This window comes from Furipterus horrens, unplaced genomic scaffold (assembly GCF_987537825.1).
Source record: "Furipterus horrens unplaced genomic scaffold, mFurHor1.1.pri manual_scaffold_6, whole genome shotgun sequence".
In the NCBI taxonomy this organism is placed as follows: Eukaryota; Metazoa; Chordata; class Mammalia; order Chiroptera; family Furipteridae; genus Furipterus; species Furipterus horrens.
In genome coordinates this window covers 68,089,922-68,099,438 of record NW_028327176.1, presented here as the reverse complement: position 1 = coordinate 68,099,438, position 9,517 = coordinate 68,089,922, and the positions used below count along the sequence as shown (strand labels likewise).

Here is a 9,517-nt window from a genome sequence, read left to right as displayed (position 1 = left end):
GAAGGGACTGGCAAACAGTATTCAATGTGATGAAAGGCAACCTGCAACCAGGACTACTCTATCCAGCAAAGCTATCATTTGGAATGGAAGGGCAGATGAAGTGCTTTCCAGAAAGGTAAAGCTAAAGAAGTTCATCATCACCAAGCCATTAATTATATTAATTTTTTTAATATAAAATTTTAAAAACTGAAATTAATATGCCTCACAGAATTTAAAGAATTTAATGAGTAGAACATTCAAAACTTAAATAACTTCAATAAGAAAGCCATCTGGTCTTAACAAGTTACTTCACTAGTGAATAAAAAATAATTCGGTCATCCTGGAAATAATTTCATTAAGGCTTCAAACCATCCAGGAAAGAGTAGCACAATTAGAATATTTTGTAACCCAAGTTTACAAAAAATTTACTGCTCTAATCAATACATGTTTGTACCCACAGATAGCTCATTTCTAAAAGATCCCACACACATTCTTTCCCCCAATAGCCACGTGTCTCATCTGTTCTCCATTCCCTTCTCCATGCCAAAAATATCCACTTCACTTCTTCAGGTGGAATGGAAGTCCAAGATTTTACAGTGAGCCCGAAGAAGACAATTTTGAGAAGTCTAAAAGCAGGAAATAAACAAGGCTGGTAGGGAGGCAAATAAGAGTTGTTTGTTTCTAATTTATTCTATAACATAAGACTTGCATTTACCAGTCCTTTCCCTTCATGTCATCTAGCTTTTAGAGAACCTAGAGGTCAAGTCTATGAGGGACAAGTAGTTGACAAAGTGCCCTGTGAGTGACAGTCAAGGAGGGAAGAGGTAGAGGTTTGATGGTTAATGAGAAAGTGCCTGATGAGCCAGCCCCTCCTCCTCTCCTGGCTTGGATCAACCAATGTAGATGCGATAGAAATCATTGGCACCAAAAGCAGCATTACACTTGGGACATTTGCGCTGGCATGTGTCATAGCATGTCTTCACACACTCAAAGCAGAAAACGTGAAAACACTTGGTGAGTACAGCATCCTTTTTACGCATGTTGCAACATGGACAGGTCAGGCGTGCCTTGTAATCCTTAATCTCCTCCATCAGAATCTCATCGCATTTGGGTACATTATCTGGTTTCTTTGTGGTCTCCAGCTTCCTCCGAAGCCTCGAGATGTCCTCCTGGGCTCGTTTAAAATTAAAAATGTCCTTTTCTTTGGTGACACTGTTTTCCACGATCTCATCCTGAAAATCATGCAGCTTCTTCTGAGCCAACTCCAGCTGCGCTTTGAGGTCATCTGCAAGCTGGGCTGCCTCCATTGCCTTGCGTTTATTCATCTCTAAGGCTTGGGTCCTAAGACCCAGCTCCTTCTCTCCAGTGCCAATGTTGCTTTGTAACAGATGTTCCTTCTCTTCCAATTTCCTTACTCCTTGTAACTGGGCATCAACCTGAGTCTTCAGAGTCAAAACCTGGTAAGCCAGCTCCTCCTTCTCTTCTTTAAGTAACTTATGGATCTGATTGGACTTGATACGTTCTGACATGAGCTTGAAATTTGCGTCATCCTTTTCCCGCAACTGCTGCATCAAACAGATATTTTGCTCCTGCATGTCTTCAAAGGCCTGGCCTGTGACATCCACCTCAGAGAGGAGAGCTTCTTCCTCCTGCTTGGCTATGGCCAGCTTCTTCTACAGGTATTCTATCTGTTCCTCCACTGCCCGGATCTTCCTCAAGGCATCCTCATCAGCCATCTTCTTGTTCTCTTTCTTCTCCTTGTCCTCTAGGTCCTTGAGTCTTCGCCTTAGATCTTCCAACTCTGCCTTAGACTTCTTCTCAGCCGCCATGAGCTGCACTTTGTCTCTCTGTTCCTTTAGGGCAGAGCGGTACATATCTAGCAACAGCTTCATCTCCTTCTGGCTCTCCTGTGCCTTCTTGAGTTCAATCTTCAATTGCTTGATAATTTCTGCTTCCTTTTTCCTTCCGTCATCATGTTTCCCTTTCTCTTTATCCTTAGCAGACTCTCTCTCTTTTTTCTGACTCCTTTAGTTTCTGCTTCTCTCGTTCTCTCTCCTTCTCCTTCTCCCGCTCTCTTTCCCACTCCCTCTCTTTCTCCCTCCTTTCTCGTTCTCGTTCTCCCTCGTCCTGCTTGGACTTAATTTCGTTGAGTTCCTCCTGAGGTGCCTTCGACACGGAGGACTGGGCAGATGAGTCCTCAGGCTCCGGCTTGACCTCTACGGGCTCGTCCTTAGGGTCCTCAGTGCTCGACTGGGACTGCAGGAGGGCGCTGTCGCTGCGCAGGCGTGTCTTATTCAGATCAGACTGGGCCTCTCTCAGTTTCCGCTTATACCTCAGCACCTCCCCTTTCAGCTGGTGATTGTGGTTCTGGAGGCTACTGATGAGGTGGCGCAGCTCCCGGTTTATGGGGCCTGCTTGTTCGTTGGTGGCCAGCGTCTGCTCAAATTCTATCCTCAGCATCTCATATTCCTTGCGGACCTGGGCCAAGGTATCTTCTAGCTGGATCACCTCATTCCTCAGCTTCTTGTGAAGACTAACCTCATCTCGCTCAATGAGCTCCACCTGGCGCTGGTGGGTCCCCCTGGTGCCATGGAGCAGGGTCCGAGCTTCATCCAAGTGCGCTTTCAACCGTAGGCTCTCATTGTACAGGACAGAGAACTGTGACTGCATGCAGCGATACTCCGGAGTTTCCTTAACCACCTCCTCCACTGCACTCCGCAGTTCCACCTTCAGCTTTTCGTTTTGCGCAGTGACCTCTCCAAGTCTTGTCGAAGTTTCTCCAGCTCACAGTGACGGTTCTGAGCCAACTCTTTGTTCTCCTCAAGCTCTGCATTCATTTCCTCAAACTTCCGAGCATTGATGGTGATCGTGCCGCCATAGAGGCTGCTGCCTGCTCCATATACCTTATAACCTTTCGAATTCACCCATTCTAGGACTTCTGCTAAGTGTCTATTGAGTCGCTGTTCCCTCTTTCGAATTTTGTCAACATCCCATTGCAGGTCATCAATCATGGACTCTAGGACAGACACTCATGACTCAGCTGTCTCCACTTTACTCTGCAACTTGGCGAACTCCTGAGACATGGTGTGATGCTTCTCCTGAAGGAGGTCTGTCAGTTCCTGTAGCCTCATATTCTCTTGTGCGAGGAAGGAATTCAGCTCCTGCACTGCTTCCTCCACTATCAGATTATCTCCACTATTTAGCTTCCGAGATAAGAGCTCCACTTTCTCTCGCAATTTGTCATAAACAGTCACACTCTGGGACACGGCTCGGTGAGAGGACTCCACACGCTCCAGCAGCTGAGACTCTATTTCTTCACTGGAGCTGCTGGCCAAAGTAGCAGCTCTGTCTCGGTCATCTTTCCGTTCCTGATTGCTATCTGAGTCGGGTTCAGGTTCGGGCATAACAAGGTCTTTTCTTTCCGTGAGTAGGTCCCCCAAACTCTGCTCCAGGGCCTAACGTTTAAGTATGATACGGATGTTTTCATCAAAATGACTCCAGTAGCGGTTGACAATCAACAGCGAGGCGTCATCAGTGGCCTGTCTTCGTTCCAGCTTTTCAATGTGCTCGCGGAGTTCATCTTCAATGGCCTGCCGCTGATCCACCATTTCCGCCAGCTTGCGATTTTTGGCTTGCAGTGTTCGAATATCTGAATCCTCCGTTGAAGAGACACCCCCAAGTTTAATTGTTTCCACTGTGGTCCCTGAATCTTCAACAGCTGTCTTCTTCTCCGAAGGCACAGATGCGCCTGGCTCTCCAGCTACTCTTTTATTTCCAATTCCTGACATCTTGGTACAAGATGATAGCTGTTTTCCTGGCTTCTTCCAACACGCGTGGCCCGAGACCAGAACTCGGGCTACCTAGTCACCAACGTCCACGGAGACTGCCCATCTCTCACCCGTGACCCACAGGTGAAAACCGCTCGGGGCTTCCGGGGGGCCCCAAGCCATTATTATATGAAATGTTAAAGGGACTTACTTAAGAAAAAGAAGATCAAAACTATGAACACTGAAATGATAACAAACCCACAAGTATCAACAACTGAATCTAAAAAATAAAAACAAAATCCAACTAAGAAAACCAGAATAGGAACAGAATCATATGTATGGGGATCATTTGGAGGGTTATCAGTTGGGAGGGTGGAGGGGGTGAAGTGGGGATATGGTGCAGGGATTAAGAAGCATAATTGATTGGTACAAAATAGACATGGGGAAGTTAAGAATAATATAGGAAATGGTGAAGCCAAAGAACTTATATGCATTACCCATGGACATAAACTAAGGGGGGTGGAATTGCTGGAGGTAAGGGGGGTACTAGGCAGAGGGGAGCAAAGAGGAAAAAAATTGGGACTACTGTAACAACATAATCAATAAAATATACTTTAAAAAATAAGAACATTTTCATACTAACTATATTCTTTTGTCAAAAAATAATTATTAAATACCTTTTATATATCCTGGTACTATCCTCTGTGTCCCAGCAGAGATGTACGGTTACTCGTGTATGTGGGTAGATACTATGTATGTGTATGTATATTTGTATAAAACATGTGCCAGTCACTGGGCTTAGTGCCTTATCAGCTTTACTTCATTAAGTCCTCACAATAATCTTATGAGATCATTATATTATTTCCATTTCACTAATAATGTTTAAAAGGAGTTGTAATATGCCAGAGAATAGTTGGTAAAAGTAGGAAGCTAAGCCTTGCAGAAGGTATACAGAAAGGGAAGAAAACAGAGAAATGAAACTATGTACAAGGCCATGTGAGAAATGCCACAAATGTGATAAAAAAAAAAAAAAAGAAGAAGAAGAAGAAGAAGAAGAAGAAAGAAAGAAAGAAAGAAAAGAAAAAAAGAACTTTCTGGACCTTCACTGGTTTCAATAATTTTGTCCCACACAGCAGGTTTCAAGGGTGTGTGAACAGAACAGTGGCACAGGACCCCATGTTCAGACAGACCCCACACTTGATGTTTAATGCTCTACAGTTCCACCTTGAAATTCTAAGTATTTATTCTTTAAATTTCTGTTTTGTAAAATAAGCCCGATGAACACTGGAAGTCAGCTCCCACTTCCTGGCAGTCAACTCTCCATCATCACCTGGTGCCTGGGGCCTTGTCCTACCTCATTCTCTCCACACATGCAATCCTGACTGTGACCACTGCCACTTACACCCAGGGTGGCAACTGGGTTGTGTTCTGCTGTTAGACCCATGTTATGTGGCCTATGTTCTGTTGTAATCCCTGCCTCCAGTGGGGCCCAGGAAGGTTGGGGTGAGTCACATGCACCCCGGGATTCCTTTTTGGCAAGGTCTGGGAGAGAACAGTCATCCCTGCCAGGGTTGACAACACAACTGTCAGGGGGAAAGGGGAGGATTCGCCAGGGAAAAGCCTCTCGCCTACCCCCAATCCTGGTACTGAGCATGTTCTGGTGCTGAGGTTGCAATTGGTTTCAAGACTCAGCAGCTGCTGCAGGGGTCTGTGGCTAGAAGGAGGGTCGTTGGCTGGAGGGACAGGGTCCAGGTGCCTGGTAGGAACCTGCATTTACCCTGTGAGTATCCCCTGTCCAAGGAAAGTTACATTGCATAGCAAATTAAATAAAACACCATGACAGATCAAGAGAGCAAGTGGGAAAGAAAGGAAAAGCTTCATATAGTACCATTAATAGTACATTTTTTCCTGTTTTTTAAACAAGGGGAGTGCATTTTCATTTTGCGCTGGGCAGCAAAATTATGTAGCCAGCCCTGCTGTCCTGTGGTCAGAGCACATGTCCTTATAGCTACAGATGACAGAGGAGGAGATGGTTTACTCAAAGAGGAAAGGTGACTTATTTGATCACTCCACCCTTATTTCCCTTTGTCTTCAAAGTGTTTTTACACAGAGTCCTATTGCTTGCTGCTCCTGGTATTGGAAGATGATGCACTGGTGACTCCTTTCTGGCTGGCTGGCCAGAGAAGGGCTGTTTATTATATGGGCAATAGTGTACAAAGAAGAGCTGCCCCAGGGTGCATTCCTTTCAGCTTTATTGAAAGTCACTTTCTGTAAGGATAACTCTAGTGAAAAGAGGTCCCCCCTTTTGAAGATGCCTGTTTGAGTGCCAAACAGGTCACTGAACACTGCTTCCCAAGCATTGCTTATTCTTACAGATAACTGCCTTAATGCCCTGGAAAAAGCAACTTGGTATTGATGCTGTGATGACAGTCAGTGGACAGGGTCATCTTCATATAGAAAGAACAGACAGGACAACAGTTCTCACAATCACAGCAAGGCATGTCCCCAGAGAAGGCACTACTGTGTTAGTCGGAGTTTCTCACACAAACAATGTAGTTATGTAGCTACATGCCTAAGGGTTTGATCCAAACTCTTCTCTTTTAATGACCATAAATACCATATGCAAATCAGCTATAAATTATATAATTTTATACTGTCCAATGTAAATCAGTCTGATATTAAGAAAATATATCTTATAAATTTTCAGTTAATTTTGTTTCATTGTTTAGAAGATTCCTCCAGGAGGGAGCTTATGCAAGGATGAGAAGTAAAGGTCCAGAAAAGGTCAGAGGAGCTATGGGCAGAGAGGGGAGAATCCAGGGGACAGTAGGCCTCATGGGTTATGCACTGCCTGGGTCACCACATAACAGTGCATACCTGGCAAAGAGCTCCCAGGAGAAATCGCTAAAGGGCAAGTTGCTCTAAGTCAAGGGATACCCTATCATATTTTGATTATTAGTTACTAATGAAACAAACATTTATATCCTTGAAATGAGAAATATCAAATATGTTTTTATGCTGGAGACTGACTTAAAATCACTCTTTTTCTTGCCTCAGATCTATGCCTAGCTGAGTATAATCAGACATAAGATGGTAAACACCCAACTTATCTACATAGGACTTACATTTCTAGTCATTTTTTAAAACCATTTCTAGCCATTTTAAACCACCACCCCTTTTTAAAACCAAAATGTGTTCTTGATAATACCCTAAGAGAGAAAAGTAAAGAAAATGGTGTTATTTCCTTTCCATTTATTTGCCACTCTCCTTGCCCCCACTGGAAGGCAAAGCATGAAATGTTGGGATACTTTTTCCTGTGCTCTCTATCATTCTGAAGTTTCTTCAGGTCTCACCCTTCCTCCTCTAGTTCTGTGGACTTGATTGTGTCTTAGATGCAGAGAGCTCTATAGCCAGGAAAAAAAAAAGGCAGCAGAAAATCAGATCAAATCCCAGGGGCCCCAGAACTTGCTGTAGTATTAAGGTCTCAGGACCCATTTCCTGGCCACCCAATCAGAAGAAGGCTGGTGCCTGTTTATAAGGGCCAGGTCTGAAAGGGGTACACATCACTACTTGCTTCCTACTGGCCACAATTCAGTCACTTACAGAACCTAACTGAAAGAAAGACTAAAAGCTGTGGTCTATGTCACTACCTCTGCCACACTAAATAGTTCATGCCACAAAACCCAGGAAAAGTTCAGAAATTGGAAGAACAATGCTTTCGAAACCCAGAGTGGTGGGCGGGGTTGAAAACTGAAAGATTTGCTAAAAGTTTCATTAGTTACAGTTATACCCTGTGTAGCCTGGCATTTGCCCCTCTCCCACCCCAGAAGCAGATGGAAAGTTTATCCTTTGAAGTGGGCATGCAGGCTGTGGACTTGAAATTACCAGCATAGCTATGTGAAGGAGACAAAACCCTACTGAAAACTGTAGTATTAAAATTCAAGCCTAATGATAAGACTTTAGCCTCTTTCTCCTGCTCAGCCCCAGGATGCTGAAAGCCATACTTGAACTTTCCAGGCAGGATTCCTCTTCAACAAAAATAAATAGCCAAGGAGATTTCCGGCCAAGATGGAGGCTTAGACTGACACGCTCGGTTCCCCTCTACAACTAGAAAGGAATACAACTACCTCAAAACAAAAGATAACTAGAAATTCCAGAAAATAAAACTACACGGAAGCCCAATGTATGAAGTTATAACCAGCGGCGCTAGTCGGACAGGTAGGAAGAGCAAAATGGGCGGTGCTGTTTGCAGTAGCACCAGCAACAGCGGGTAGGGGGAGCAATCCGTCTGCAGTGCAGCTCATGACCCCAACACTGGTAAAGGCAGCCCCCGCATTGCCTCGGACAGTGAGACCCAGAGTGTGGAAGGATGGATCCTGGCCTCCCAGTGGAGAATAATGGCAGGAATCCATCTTAGACCCCGGTCCCCACACAAAGCGCCACAGCGCCATGAAAAAGGTTGTGGATCGCCGTCGGTCACCGGGTAGTGAAGACAAAGCGCCACAGAGCAGCGAAAAAGATAGCAGATCGCCGCTTGTCACCAGGTTGTGACAAGTACATGGGCTCTGCCACCTATAGCCTGCCCAGAAAGCAAAGCAAAACGCAAATCTGTCAAAATGAGGCAGACAACTATAGAAATCCCGGTGACGCAGCTTACCAGGCAGCAGATGAAGAATCTGACAGATGAACAAATAGGAAACCTTTCAGAGGCTCAATTCAGAGCTATAGTCATTAGGTGGCTTACAGAATTAACAAAAGATCTGGAACAAGACAAGAAAGGATTGAAAGCCACCCATACTGAAAAGAACAAAAACACATACAAGACAAGTGGTGAGAAAATAAAATCCAGAGATCAAATCAACAAACTGGAACATAGGGAAAGAACAAACAGTCAACCTGTGCAGAAAGATGATACAGAAAGCAAGGAAAATGAGGAGAAGATCAGAGATCAAACATACAGATTATAGGATTGCCAGAGGGCAAAGAAGAAGAACTAGAAATTGAAAAATTAAGTGAAATTATAATAAAGCAGAACTTCCCAAACTTGGAGAAGGAAATAGACTTACAGGTCCAGGAAGCACAGAGAATTCCAGAAAAACTGGACCCAGGGAGAACCACTCCAAGACACATTATAATAAAATTATCAAAAATTAAAGACAAAGAATCTTAAAAGCGGCAAGAGAGAACAAAAGAATCATGTACAAAGGGGTACCAATTAGACTATCAGCTGACTTCTCAAAAGAAACTCTGCAGGCAAGAAGGGACTGGCAAGAAATATTCAAAGTAATGAAAAGCAAAAACCTACAGCCACGAATACTCCATCCAGCAAAGCTGTCATTCAGAATAGAAGGGCAGAGAAAGTGCTTCCAGGACAAAATAAAACTGAAAGAGTTCATTAGATCCAAACCACTATTATATGAAATGTTAAAGGGACTGGTTTAGAAAAAGGAGGATCAAAACTTTGAACATTAAAATGAAAACTGAATCACAAGAAACAAAAACAGAAGTTAGGGAATTGAAACAAAGGCAAACTAAATAGGCAACGAGAGTGGAAAAAGAACTATAAGTATGGGGAACATATTGGGGGGAGGTCAGCAGGGAGGGGGAAGAGGGAGCAGGAGGGAGATGGTACAGGAATTAAGAAGCATAGTAGGAAGGAATGGAGGAGACAGGAAGAGGTTGAGAAGAACTATATGCACAACCAATGGAAATGGACTAAAAGGGGGGGACAACTGGAGGGAGGGGGGCCACTGGGTGTAGGGGAGCAGAGG

At 44.2% G+C, this 9,517-nt stretch overlaps 1 pseudogene; it reads right to left on the bottom strand.

Annotated features, from left to right (window-relative positions):
* Nucleotides 1-290: 290 nt before the first annotated feature.
* LOC150006395 (E3 ubiquitin-protein ligase BRE1A pseudogene) lies at nucleotides 291-3,862 on the bottom strand (annotated as a pseudogene).
* Between the last annotated feature and the right edge of the window lie 5,655 nt (nucleotides 3,863-9,517).